The 15251-nt window shown below is 40.9% G+C and overlaps 1 protein-coding gene across 9 annotated transcripts in view; it reads right to left on the bottom strand.

Moving 5' to 3' along the window:
• fam110b (family with sequence similarity 110 member B) overlaps positions 1 to 14552 on the bottom strand; it is an 86808-nt gene extending 72256 nt beyond the window's left edge. For all 9 annotated transcript variants that reach the window (XM_039602618.1, XM_039602621.1, XM_039602620.1 and 6 more), the window contains exon 1: positions 14455 to 14552. The gene's annotated coding sequence lies outside the window, so the exon portion shown is untranslated. The remainder of the gene's footprint in view (positions 1 to 14454) is intronic.
• Positions 14553 to 15251: the final 699 nt, after the last annotated feature.

The following is a 15251-nucleotide window of genomic DNA, read 5'->3' as shown; positions in this document are numbered from 1 at the left end:
TGTGTGTGTGTGTGCGCGTGTGTGTGTGTGTGCGTGTACCCAGACTGGAGCCTAAACATAACATGTCTTACTATATGCTCCACTGTGGATGACCCACTCTGTCACCTCCCCGTTTCTCTGTCTCTGTTCCAGTTGCACTTCCAGTTCTCTCTAATCCTATTACAGCTCTTCCAGGAAGAGCGTGAGTATGTGTGCGGTAGCATTCTTACATTTTCATATAACTATGATCTCTGTCGAGGCAACGTGCAGCAACATCGTCTTTTAATAATAGAGAGAGAGGCTGGAAGGAGAATATATAGGCTACACTACATGAAAAACAAATCAGAATCATTTGTTTCTTCTGGAAATGTAACCACAGTACAAAAATTGTTTAAATGTCATACTGAAACTTCAGACTATTTAGATACTCATTCCCACAAGAAGGGCCCAAACCAGGGGCACTGGAAGGGTAAAGGTCAGGCGGCACAAATCCAGCTTTTGTAGTTTCGCCTCTGAACGCCACCACGGTGGACTGGAAATCAAATAAACAATATGAGCAGCCTAATTCAAGGGGTTTTACAAAAATGTTAGGTTAATCTTTTAGGTCTTTCAGTGATTTTCTCCACTTGTTAGAGGCTGATAACTATTTGGACAAACTAGGATCATTTCAAATATAAAGATTGTTTTCCATACTTAGATGAAAATTGACTGCCCGAAGTCTTAAACTCATGGACATCACCAAATGCTGCTGTCCTCGAGATGTTCTGTCACACTTTTACTGCAGCCATCTTCAGTTGCTGCCCATTTGTGGGTCTTCGTCTTCAGTTTTGTCCTCAGTAGCTGAAGCTGCTCTGTTGGGTTGAAATCAGCTGAGTGGCTTGGCCATGGAAGAATGGCCAAGCCATTGGCCAACAGTTCATCCATTCTTTTGTAAAATCTAACAAATTTTTTGCTCTCTCTCTCTAACAGTTTTTGTTTCAGCCCAATGAGTGCTTTGCTCATTTGCACCAATATCTCTTCAACTTCAGATAATAACAAAGGGGACAGAACATGCTTGCCACTCAACTGTCTAAGTCCCATTGAAGCTCCAAATATGGGGGACCGTGAAAAAAATGGCTGCAATTTATAAACAGTTAAGCCAAATCTTTTGTTGAACATCTTAAATTAAAGCTTAAAGTCTGCACTTTAAAATCCACTGTGGTGGTGGACAGAGGCAACATGACAAAACTGTGTTGCTGGCCAACAAATTGTGGAACTGTATAAAAGATTAATATTCTCCAACATTTAATTTAGCAGACTTACCATAAGTCTGCTAAATTCCACACAGTTTTCACACATTTGATGACTTGGCGAATTATGAAGCACACAATTACTGTACAAATTGTTGCCCGAGTTAGGCAAAAATTGGCACCATCTCTTTGAGCAAACTATAATTTTCAGGCAAATGTAACAAGGTTCTTGAAGAAAACTTCAAGAAACCTACAGAAAGCAACCCCAAAGAGTGGCAATAGAAGGCTGAAGAAGCCCACTATTCACCCACAGTCACCACAGCGTTCACAAGACCGTGTTTTGCCACACTTGCAAACATATATGCACACTTTACAGAAAGAGTCAGAGCAGACTCTACCTGAGGAGACTGAGATCTTTTGGAGTGCAAGGGGCGCTGCTGAAGACCTTTTCTGACTCTGTGGTAGCGTCAGCTATCTTCTGTGGTGTTGTGTGTTGGAACAGCAGCATATCTACAGCTGAGAGGAAGTAGCTGGATAAGCTAATCAAGAAGGCCAGCTCTGTCCTAGGATGCCCCTCACATGAGTGCATGAAGCTGCTGCAGAACTGGAGAGCTACTTCAGTAACAGACTCCTGCATCCTAGGTGTACACAGGAACGTTGCTGCAGGTCCTTTCTCCCAGCAGCTGTTAGACTTTATAGCCATCACTGCTGTTACTTACACAGTTTTTCCATTGTAAAAAGTCTGGGTTTTTTAAGCACAAATATACAGCACATTTCGTAGATTCTTTTTAAAAACAATTACCTTACTTCATTGCACATTTCTTTGAATCCAAGTACCGTAAATCCCGGACTACAGAGCGCAGTATTTTTTTTTCTTATGTTTTAAATTTCACTTAAGAGACCGTACAGTCTCTTATTCGTTATTTTTGCTCCATGCTGGTCACTTATAAAGGATATTTCTATTCTATTCTGCACATACAGACTGACTGGGATCAGAGACATTAGAGTGCTAAGAGCCAAATCAAAGCAGCACATGTTAATTCAGGCAGGGTTTGTGCCACAAATAAACTGACAGCCTTGTGAACTCTGTGGTTTTGATGGCCTCAATCTAGTTGCTACACATACACATTGAAACACACACAGAGAAACCCTAGGGACTGTAATTTGGACACAAAAAAATCCCTTGATCTGTAATAAGTACCAAGCAAACAAAAAAACTGCACTGATTATGGTTTTCCTAAGATTCCTCTAAAAAAGATAAATAGTGATAATCTGTATAGCTTCCTCTGAAATATAGACATCAGCTGGAACAAAACAATCCTCACAATATTCACCAGAGTGTTAGCACTAGTTTAAGTTTATTAGATAAAGGTATAAGGTAGATAAAGGGTAAACAGTACATTTCGAATCTCCTGCACACATGTGCTAAGATACTGTGGGTCCTATAGAGATACTGTGACGGGCCTCTAACTGAAAACACAGATGAACTCTGCAGCCTCAGTTCCCTCACAGTACTGCAGACACTGCTGAAAAAAGCTGTTGTGTAATGTTATTAACTCACCAAATGAATGGCACTAACACACCGTGATGAACACATGCATGTCAGATTTCAGTAAAGGAGTCAGTGTAGGGATGCTCCACCTCCACTATGCGGAGGAATTCTCCCTGCAATGGTCACTATATAAACATAGAGGCCAATGCAAGGCTCAATAACTTGTACACTGACTGCTGAATGAGAATATATATATTAAAAAAAAAAAAAAATTCCCCACTCGCCCCTGCAGGCGGTCTATCCTTCAAGCTCGGGTCCTCTATCAGAGGCCTGGGAGCTTGAGGGTCCTGCGCAGTATCTTAGCTGTTCCCAGGACTGCGCTCTTCTGGACAGAGATCTCCGATGTTGTTCCCATGATCTGCTGGAGCCACTCGCCTAGCTTGGGAGTCACCGCACCTAGTGCTCCGATTACCACGGGGACCACCGTTACCTTCACCCTCCACATTTTCTCGAGCTCTTCTCTGAGCCCTTGGTCAGAGAAGAGCTCAAGACTTAACTTTACGTCAGAGATTTTTTTTATGTTCGCTGGCAGAGACATTTTTATTTTTAACTTACTTTGTGTTTAATTTTGTATTTGTTGTTTGGTCGAGTGTGTAAAACACATAAACACTGGAACGGCCTGTAAACACAGTTATAGTGGAAAAAAGCCATTTCTTCTTTGTTTCCCTCCCCACCATTGTGTTTTGTTTTTTTTAATAAAATGTTTTCTGAACAGAGGTTACTGCCTTTCTTTCTTTCTTTCTGTTATGAGTCTGAGTAAATGAAGTGCTACATTTGTTCGCAGCTGGAAGAGGGTGCCGTTAAAACAGCACTATTATTTTTACGGTTGACTGCTTCTCTTAGCTTCAACCAACATTATTAGCAAACTTACTCATGGGCAAATAAATAAATCAGTCTTGTAAAAACAATCAGCAGAAGGCTCAGCCTATCGTCAATATATTCGTCCAGTCGCCCAACCTTAAATTGAACTACTCGTTCTTGTAGAGAACCAGTTCTCCATTACCATCCCTAGGAGTGGTACTTGTTGTTGCCCTGAACCAGGGAATACTTGCAGCATCCATTCATGAATTGCAGTCTGAACTGAAGCACAGACTGATGACAGTGCTTGCTGTGTTTTCCAAGGATGGCAAAGCAGAAAGGTTTAACATCTCTAATCTGATTGGAGTAGACATGTAAAAGCCCCTCCCCCACTTCATCTGCCTGATGCCCACACATCCCTGCATTCATTTTCACCCAGACGCCCTGATGTGACCCATCAGATTCTAATCTTAAATTACCTGAAAGAGTCCAGCAAGTACAAAAAGGAAGCTAAGTTAGTGTATTCTTCAACTGCAAGTGTGTGTGTGTGTGTGTGTGTGTGTGTGTGTGTGAGAGACAAAGAGAGTGAGGCTGTGTGTGGATCCTACTTCCTAGGTAAAATCAGCTCACACATTTGACAGGTAGTGCGCCTCATGCACATACATAGTCTCTGCAACATGGAGACCATGTGACAGATAGCTCATGGAGGATTTATTTCCATGGATACACACAAAAATAACTGCAAAGTAAAACACTGTCTCTAACATTGTTACACTGTGACTAAAGGACAAGGTGAAACCATTAAAATAAACATTTAAACAACATAAACGATAACAGAAAATCATAAAAAGAAAAATGAAAATCTACAATCAAGCAGTGGTTTTTTTTTTTTTTTAAATTCTGTTATCCAAATCCCTTCAGAAAGTATTATTCCCAATCGTTGTTTTTACAGTGTTTTTACTGCCCCCATGAAATCAGAGTCTTGTGTGCAGATTCGTTGAAATCTAATCAATTGTGACTTAATTAGTCCCTTGTAAGTGTGAGTGGGGTGGAAGCTGGTCTTGAACAGCAGTGAATGTGTGTCCGTTTCTTTGAAAAAGACTTTGATGTCTAAATTTTGATCTCGTGGAAACGATTCCCCTTTGTAGACGGTGGTGTCTAAGAAATCAATGGAATGATGATCCAACTTGTGTTTTAGTCTGATGGAGGGATCGTGAGTGTCTAATATCTGGATGAATTCCGCAAATTCTTCCTGTGAGTGGGTCCAGATCCCAAATATGTCATCCAGATATCTTACATAAAGGAAGGGTTTTTTGGGACACTTTCCTAGAGCAGCTTCCTCCCACTCCGCCATAAAAATGTTGGCGTAGGCAGGGGCAAACTTTTTGCCCATTGCCACCCCTTTGATTTGGAGAAAAAATTGATTATTAAATTCAAAATCATTTCTAGTTAAATTAATTTCCAATAGGGCTAATAATTGCCGATCCGGTCTGTCTTGTTGGGGATACTTCTGAAATATGTTTTTAACTGCTGTCAATCCAGCTTTTGTGTCAATATTAGTGTAAAGACTGTCTATGTCGATCGTGAAGAATAATGAATTGCGTGGAACTTTTAAATTTTTAATCATGCCAATGAAATGGTAAGTATCCTTCATGTATGATGGGTGTTTAACCGAAAGAGGATTCAGAAAATAATCTATGTATTCTGCCGTTTGATAGGTTTCGCTACCACAGTCTGAGACGATCGGTCGTCCGGGAGGTATCCTGAATGGAACTGTCCATTGTTCTGGATTCTTGTGGATCTTTGGGAGCATGTAAAACCTCCTGGGTCGGGGTTCTAGTTCCCCTTTTAAATATTGTTTTTGTTTCCAATTGATGAATTTGTTTTTATGTAAATCTTCCACAATGTCATATACTTTTGGGACTGTCTGTAAATAAATTGGTCATTGTAATCTTTTGTAATATGTTTTGTCCTCCAACTGTTGATTCGCTTCAAATATGTATTGCTCCCTGTCTAAAATAACGACTGCACTGCCTTTATCTGCCGGCTTGATGACTATATGTTTGTATGTTGCCAATTCCCTTAGTGCTTGTTGTTCAGCTTGTGATAAATTTGTTTTTTCTTGTTGTGATTTGAAATGTGTATTGAATTGTTTTAAATCTTGTTTGAGTAGGAAAATAACTTCTGGGGGCAATTTGTGTAAGGGTGGTACCCAATATGATGTTGGTGTGAACCGAGGTGGGTCTCGATATCTTCTCCTTCGAAAATATGCTGCCAATTTTAGCCGCCTGTGATAATTTTGAATATCCAATAGAAGTTGTACCTTTTGCTTTTTGTTCACGCCAAGCGTGGGAATGAAGGTCAACCCGCGGTTCAGTAGGTCCGCCTGTGAGCTAGTGAGGTTGAAATTGTTGGCCAACACCATCACATTGTTAACCAACTGGGGTCTAACCCCACTATGCCCCTCCTCTGGAAGGCTTACGGGGCTTCCAAGTTTAAATAGGCGACCCAATGCCGGAACATGGCTCTAGCCGTTTCCCTGGTCCAATGCACATTATCCGACTCCGTGTGGAACGCTGAGTTCCTGAGTGCTGGGATAAATGGCTGGTTCCTGATCAGGTGGGCATTCAACATTTGCAGAGTGCTCCGTTCCATCAGGGGGAGACCAGGCGAGTAATTGATTACAGGAATCCAAATCTCTGCGTACGGGTTAGGGTTAGGGTTAGGATTAGGCATTCATTTTTGATGGTTAGGGGCAGGGTTGGCAGCTAGGGAAAGCATTATGTCAATGCCATGTCCTCACGAAGATATGAAAGCGTGTGTGTGCGTTTTCCCCATTCTTTCACGTGCTACACTGTACATAAAGAGACATAAGGAAAAAAACTACACATACCACCCCCCCACCCTTTTACTCAACTATTAACTCACTCTTTATATAAAAACCTTGCATTTTGTATTTTCCTGGGTATCATATTAAGTTTTAAATTCTAATATCATGATAACCCCATTTACCATTATAATAAATCAAGAGTATATCTGAATTATCAGACATATATAAAGGTCAGACATGGCTATGTGATATTCTGATGTCTCACTGTGAAGCTAAGTGCTAAGCCATCAGGTGTTTTAAAAACTAGATGGAACAAGGCAGTGGATCTAACCAAGATTATTATAATAATCGGCTACGTACCACAGGCCTTCAAGCTGGCTGTAGTTAAACCTACTTAAAAAGCCATCTCTAGACCCAGCTGTCTTAGCTAATTATAGGCCAATCTCCAACCTTCCTTTCATATCAAACATCCTTGAAAGAGTAGTTGTCAAACGGCTAACAGATCATCTGCAGAGGAATGGCTTATTTGAAGAGTTTCAGTCAGGTTTCAGAGCTCATCACAGCACAGAAACAGCTTTAGTGAAGGTTACAAATGATCTTCTTATGGCCTCTGACAGTGGACTCATCTCTGTGTTTGTCCTGCTAGACCTTAGTGCAGCGTTCGATACTGTTGACCATAATATCCTATTAGAGCGATTAGAGCACGCTGTAGGTGTTACAGGTACTGTGCTGGTTTGTATCATATCATGAGATCGGGGATGGTTGTGACAAAGGAGCAGTTGTTACATCATCACTTTTATCATTATTATCATTATTATTATTATTATTCACATACACGGTGTGAATAAACATTAAAAATATTTTGCTGTAGAATCTCAAAGAGTAGTGTCTGCAGTAAAATGTGACACATTTAACTGATTCTAATTTCAGGCTGCTATGGTGCAATGGCTAGTTAAACAACAGCTGACAGTGGGGCTGGTTGTAACGCCTTTTTAAAAAGTATTAAAACCATCTCCATGATTATAACTAAACACATTTTCTCTATCCTACTGCTTTTTTTCAGCATACCAAGGCAGTGGTTAAGAAAACCTATTCCAAATACTTTATGAAAAAAAAATACTCTGGGAATACTACAAACAAGAGGGTTCATCTCCTGCACCGCCATCTCGACATAACATTAGCTGAAAAACCATCCAACACTGAACACTGGACGCACTGAGCATGACAAAGCTACCTCCTTATACGGAATAAGCAGTAAAAAGGAGAGCAACGCCCGCGCTTTTACAAAAAGAATTGTGGTGCCTGGTGATTGTTTGATATTTGTTCACATTCTGTGACAGATTATAACTTGTGGTGACTAAATGGTTGCACTAAACTTTTTTGCACTTCATTTTGATCTGTTTTAATAAAAGTACTTGAGACAGCTCTCATGTTGCACTTGTCAACAATGCTAAGACATACATAACCTAAGAATATGTGGGCACCGAGAGAGTGTATTAACTTGTCAGATGGTGCTTGTTATGCTGTTCAACTGTTATTTCAAATGTTTCTGTGTACTTTTTTTGGTGGCCTAAAACATGTAAAAAACCCTTATTTTTCCTCTGTACAAATGCTGAATATAACCTTTAGTTTCATTGGATACTGCCTTTACACTGCTATGTTCATCTTGCTTCCATTTCTAGAAAATATACCTGCAGATGCTGAAATGTCTTCTTTACCTTATCCTGTCTGTAAGTCAATGACGTCAGACTTACAGACCGGATTCTGGGTCCAAACTCCGCTTCAGGTCCCAAAGTCAAACGAACACTGTGGGTTTACTGAGAGTTAAAAACTGTCTAAATTCTTTCATCTGTAATAAAATGATCAGGGATGCTGCTTTACCAGGTGTAACAATTAAATTTAACATCCAGGCATCCATGAAAACAGAAGTTAGCAGGAAGTTAACTCGCTAGTTTCCACCTTAACATGATATACCATGTTCTGGCTGAGAGATTTCTCAGCCAGAGAAATTAAAATGTACAGCTCTGCTATCACTTCAGTGACGTTTCTAGGGTTACTGAAGTTGGACTAGCTGGTATATAATGATGTGCTACGTGGTGGCTAGCTACACAGCTATGGTTAGCATAATATAAACACAGTGAAGCTGGAGGATGAACGCTAACTTTTTTCCACCCGATAAAAGTTCCTGACGGTTAGGGACAAATGCAATCACAGAGCAGAACCCTGTAAACAGACCAAACTTACAACTGAGATAATCCATCCACAATACGAAGTTAGTCATTCATACATTGCTGCATGGGCTGAGCTGCAGTTACATCATAAGAGAGAGGCTGACAGTGATCTCCGACTTTATTTTAGGGGCTTGTTCAGATTAAATAGTGAGTACAGCCATTATGTACAAATAACCAGATGTCAACAAAAATGTTCTTAAATTTTGCAGTTTTTTTGATGAAGCGTTTGTGAAGGATTACATTTATTTCAAAAACCTGACACATTTTTCATAATAAGCCAGCTGATATCTACATCGTTGTGGAGAAGTTGGTACAATGCCTCCCTCCTTTCTACCTCATACTGTGTGAACAAGCAAATAAAAAGAAACAATACTCTGAAAATCTCAGGTACAAGGACCAGACAGAAAATGAGTAAAAGTAGCCGATGTCCAAAGAAGAACTTTGACAGAGGCTCAGAAAGCTGGAGAACTACTGCTTGAGAGCACAACACGCAGGCTATCCACAAATAAGTTTGTTAATAGAAGATATTCCATTTCCTGTTATGGTCTGTTCATGAGATTTGCTGTCTTTACCCCCAAATGCGATGCTTGTAGGTCAGCAACAAAGTCACTGTCTGTAGTATTTACTCATAAACCCACTCAAAGTCAAACAGAATCATCTACGACATCAACAAACAACTTTTGTCTAACAAAAATCCTTCATCCATCCATTCTCTGCCGCTTATCCCTTTCAGGGTCGCGGGGGGGCTGGAGTCTATCCCAGCTGTCTTAGGGCGAGAGGCAGGGTCCACCCTGGACAGGTCGCCAGTCTGTTGCAGGGCTAACACACAGACACAGACAACCATTCGCACTCACACCTATGGCCAATTTAGAGTTTCCAATTAACCTAACCACACTAACTGCATGTCTTTGGACTGTGGGAGGAAGAACCCACGCAAACCCGGGGAGAACATGCAAACTCCACACAGAAAGACCCCGGCCTGATGGTGGAATTGAACCTAGGACCTTCTTGCTTTGAGGCAACAGTACTCACGACCGTGCTGCCAAAAATGTGCCAGTGCAAAGCAAAAGAACTTTTCCAGAGACCATGATTAGCTCTTCATTCACTGTCAGACACCTTGATAATATTCAGTTCAAACTGCAGAACACACACAATGCAGACAGACGCCGAGCTGTAAAGGAGGAGAGGCTCAATGTAGCACACACTCTGCTTTTATTATTTAATCTGAGAGTGCAGCAGGGTGTCACTGGAAATGTAAAAATACTGGACACTGGTGATCATTTACATGTGTGAGTACAAATTCAGAGTCAGTGCTGTTTCACAGTTACTCTGCACAGCTCTCTGTATGTCACCACTGATAGCGGATCTGGTTGTACAGTAAACTTTATTGGAAACCTCCCTTAGCAAAGCGATGCACGCTCCAGTATTGGGTAGTGTCACATCCTGAGTTAGCCCTGCCTTCACTGCGGTCGCTGCAGTTTGCTTCATTTACCTTCATCATTTGAATGTGCTCCTTCTAAAGGGGTCAAGTCATTGCTGCAGTAGGTGTAGCCTGATTGTCTGAACTGATTCTAAAGAAAAAGAAGAAGAAGAAGAAGCAGCACTGTCTTTGGAAAAAAGAAAACACTTTTCAATAACTGCTAATACATGATGTCTATAACTTCACTTGTTTTATCACAGATACCTGGGAACCCATCATCTCATGCATTTGATTAAATCTCTGTCAGCTGTTCCTGGTAACTGCAATCTAAAGCTCCAGCCAGAGCAGAGGAACAGCCTGACTAAATCATTCACAGCAGAATTCATAAAGGCAACAGACAGAAGCTGTGCACTATGAGGAAGGATACCTGTGGCTGTCAGGTAAAACTTCCTCAAACTATATCTCAGTCCAAGCTGGAAGCACTAAACTCTAGGCTTGTTTGTACAACAAAGGAAAGACTGTGCAACTGACTGCCCAGACAAATGTAAAAGGTTATTGCATCACTTAAGTTTGCACAGAATGAAGAGGGAGAACAAGGTGAGAGCCCTGCAGTGTTACCAAAGCAAAGGTCAGGTTTTATAAAGGGCTCTTCCAGCTTTCTTCTTGCTTCTTTGATGCTGGCTCAATGTAGCATTGATCTGAATGAAGAGTGGAAGTTACACTACTTGTTAACTGCTGACCACACAGTGAGAAAACTAACTTAATACTGGTGCAGTACTGTTAATGACAGCACTGTAAAACCAGCTTCAGTCATGTTGATGTTGACTTTTAAAGTGGAAATAGCATCGTCTTCACGCAAACACACTTCACAGATGTTTTTGCTTTTTTAGGCAGACTTTAGCTCATTGAGAAAAGAAAAAAAACTAGACTCTGTGAGTAAGCCAGAATTTGATTCAATAACCGCTGGTCAAATTCAACATTTTTCACTTCTGACTCAGACCTCCTGGTTGGGGATATACAAAGGAGTTAGTGGCTTCCCTGTGGCCATGTCTTCTGCTGCTTGGCCTCCCTCAAGGTTTCCCATTCACACGAAAGGGCAGAAGGTTTTCCTGGAATAGTTGTCCAGTGGTTTCACTGCTACCTTAAGCCTTCTGTGTATGAAAACACTTGTCTGGTATAGCTGCTTTAGTATAGTTGCTCTCCCTTTCACTGGTTTTCTATGTACATACACATGGAAAGGCGTGAAGGTGCAGATGGAAAACGTCAGCCTTTTCTATTGGCTATGGTGGTCCTGACTAAAATACCCAGCAACAGATGACATGAAGATGTACTTCAGCTGCACCACAGTGTTCACTGAAGCCTCATCAGAAATGGACTCAGTGGAAGTGTGGCTGTCAAGAAGCCATTCTTGAAGTGGACATGAAACACTAGATGTATAAAGGCCATTGCTGCTGCTGATTACTGCCACACCTGTTCTCGATCAAGAATGCCTGGCAAAGTGAAGTAGAGCAAAAGATTCTCAAAAGCCAGACGATCCAAGAAAATTCAGGAACAAATGAGAAACAAACCTCAGGTCTCTGAGTCTGAAAAGGTTATTAAGGCTAAAACTGTGTGACTTCAGCCAAACACAGTAAGAGCCATTTATCCACAAATGGTGAAAACATGGAACTTATATTAGACAAACATACAAAAAAATAGGAATTCAGGAAGGTTGCAAACACTTTTTCACACCACTGTAATTTCATCTGGTATTAATAAAGTACACGACTGAAGAACTGGCAGTCCTTACAGGCACAGAGGTGAGACATGTCCTTCACATTCAGACATTTTGAAAGTAAAGTGTTTCACATTTCATGTAAAGATACTTTGAACCTTCAAAACACGAAAAGTTCTGTGATGCACACTCATGCTGGTTATTGCTGACCCCTGCAGTTTTCACACTTTGGTTACTAAGACCAGAAAAGTGCTGGCGATTAAAGAGCCTTGGGATTTTCACAGATTAAACTTTGTCTAATCTGAAGGACTTTTTTTAAACAAAAACTCAATCTTCAACATCATGATCTGCAGTTAGCAGGAACTTTCTTTAGCCTCACTGAACTACAGCTTAGCAATGCATGAGCTTAAAAATTTGGCCTAAAAGGAAACTGATGGTGCCGTTTTCTCAGAAGGCTGAAAAATTAAATCATAAAGCATACCTGGGGTTCCTGCCCAGTAATGTCTGTGTGGGAAACACTGTACTATGAATTACTATTCAGCCTTAAAATACAGAGACATTATTTTTGGTCTATATCTTATATACTAAACTGTATTCTGTGTACAGTTTCACACAAAACTATGTTCTCCAAGCAACTGATCAGGGCTTATTTGCTGCCCTAAATGACTATAAGCTGCAGGACTTATGCCCAGAGAGCAGACGGTGGGCCAGCAGCGTTTTCTAGGCTCTACAAAGAGCTGCTGCTCTATGTGACAAGCTTAATGAACTTAATGTAAACTTACAAATAATGTAAAAAGCACTGTTGTACTGTTGGCTGTGATTTTTAAGCTGAGCACATGTACTAGAGCATACATTGTAAAAGTAGTGATTTCATTTCTGTTCAAACCTCTTCAGCCCCTCCTCATTTCTTTATATTTATCTAGGAAAATGGGTAACAGTGACTTACTGAATCAATTCCATGATGTAAATATTTTTTTTCTGTAAAAACTGTGTGTTTCTGTTCTGTTTGTACAAGTGCTTTTCTTCTGCTGCTGTTACAACCAAATTTCCCCTTGTGGGGGCGATTAAATGATTATTTTATTCTATTCTATTCTATATATGCTGTATAACAGAGTCTGCACAATGTTAACAAGCTTGAAAGCTAATACTTTGTATTACTAATAATGATACCATGACTGGTGATGTTCCACTGAGTTTCTTGTGTTTGATTTTGTTTTTAAATCCATGAATGCTTTTACCGCAGTGGCAGCATGTTTGGGATCATTGTCAGGCTGAAGAATGAAGTTGTAACAAATCAGTTTTCAGATGCTATCAGATGGTAGCTAAAATCTGATGGTACTTTTCAGTTTTCGTAAATCCATGAATTTTAACACTACTGGATTAAATACAACCCTAAACCATGGCAGAACCTCTAACGTGTTTGCCACTCACTTTCCTGACCTCCTCCATACTTACTGATGATGAAGCACACATTGTAAATTTTGATTCAACACTAAAAAATTGTCAATGGACTGGTTCCTATATAGCACTTTTCTACCCCGTTGAACTGGAATGATATTGACAGCGACTTGTTGCCACAGCAGCCTTTTCTCCCTGTTTCCTTTCATTAAAGTGGACATGAAGCACTAAATGTATAAAGGTTTATTTACACCATGCTCCCAAAAGCTGACATAGATGTAACACTGTCTGTTTGGCTGAAGTTAAGAACAAGTGCTTAAAGCTTAGGGCCATCTACTGTCAGCATGATCCCTGGGTTACATTGATTACACTGGTGATTCAAACAGACTCTGCTCCACACTGTTGTCAATTAGAAAGCCCTTCACCACATTACAGCTAACAGGTGGAATTTCCCGTGTAACTGCAGCTAGCCAAAGAACCACATACTGCTAAAGACAGAGTGAAAGTGGACAGTGTTCCTTATGGTTAAACGGTGGAACAAGCACAAAGTGGTCAGGTACAAGCAACTGCCTACAAGTAAGTGAAAAGGCAGACGTGTGTGCGTGCGTGTGTGTGTGTGTGTGTGTGTGTGTGTGTGTGTGTGTGTGCGCGAGCAAGAAAGAGAGAGAGGGAGAGAGAAGTGAGTGTGCGCATACCAACAAACAATGTTTTCTTCCCTCAAAGCTAGCATAAGCATCATATACTGCAGATATATGTAAAGCCACTGTGACATGGAGGAGGAAGACAAACGTCCCCAGAGCATTTCAGAGGTGTCCCTATCTGTGATGCCATGTGTCACGAGCTGTTTACAAGCGACAACACCAACTACACCTGCATGCGCCCGCGTCCCCGCGTTGCTACTGCTGCTGCTGGTGGGGGTGGTGCGGTGCAATGCAATGCAATGCAATGCAATGCGACCCCCCCGTCACAGCAGCACAGCCATGGATGTTACACCTCGGAATGCCTGTGTGCTCCTGCGCTGGAAGCTAGCTCTGCACCACCACCCAAACCTCACACGAAATCACACCAGCACCTCTCATACGGCTTCGTCAGTACAACGGATAAGTGTTACGTTATATGATTTGACTTCAGCGCCTGTCTGGATCGCATTATCCCGAACAATAGCCTTAGTTACGACAAGACTGCTAATGAAGAAAAATGACAGGTTCTGCGTTTCATCAGAAGTGTCAGTGCCGTTTCAGCCATTGCAGCTATGAAATGCAGACAGGTTAGCATCACAACTAAGCTAGTTAGTTGTCCTTACCTGGATATCCAGCTCCAGAAAACAAAGGATGATGCTGCGGTTTCTCTCCGTTAGGTCAGAGCGTCTCTTCGGCCTGACAGCATCCTGTTTCCAGTCAGCAGCACCGCTGTGAGGCTGCGCGGCAGCACGAAGGCCGCTTCCGGTCACAACTTCAAGCATTATGGTCGACTTTGACCCTCGCTAACGTTTATATAGTTGTCTATTTATAAAGGACAAAGAAGATATTCATTATACCCTAACATATTTTAGTGAACCTCTAATAACTTGTTTATGTTGGCGTACTGGCATTTTATAAAATCCAATCATAAGATACATCCAATCGTAAAAACAGCAGTTAACTACAATGAACGTAAAAGCATAAAAAATTTAGAAAGACTAGTCGTAACAAATAATGTAGCATATAGTACCCTCATTTTCACGAGGGCACTATATTTTCATGAGGGTACTATATTAAAGAAAATATAACTGAGTGATGAGTGAATGAATTAATATACAGATAGCTTTGATGTACTGTAGCTTGGCCTACTTTTACTTTTATTTTGAAAGGAAAAAACCCTTGTTTTCCGCTTAGTGATCCACTACTACGGCTACCTTGACGGGGGTTCAGCCCCTGCAATAAAGTAGATAGATGCGGCTGAACGGGAAAGCAGCCTTGGACTGTCTGCTTCTTTACTTAATTTTAAATCCACTCTTAGCATAGACAGTCTTTTATCTCGATTTTCTACGTGGTGTCCTTCACTTTTCCCCCTTGACTCTTTGTATTTATGTTAGATTTTGGCATATCTAGTTCTTTGTTG

Source organism: Oreochromis aureus, linkage group 18 (genome assembly GCF_013358895.1).
Source record: "Oreochromis aureus strain Israel breed Guangdong linkage group 18, ZZ_aureus, whole genome shotgun sequence".
Lineage (NCBI taxonomy): Eukaryota > Metazoa > Chordata > Actinopteri > Cichliformes > Cichlidae > Oreochromis > Oreochromis aureus.
This window is presented reverse-complemented; position numbering and strand designations above follow the sequence as displayed.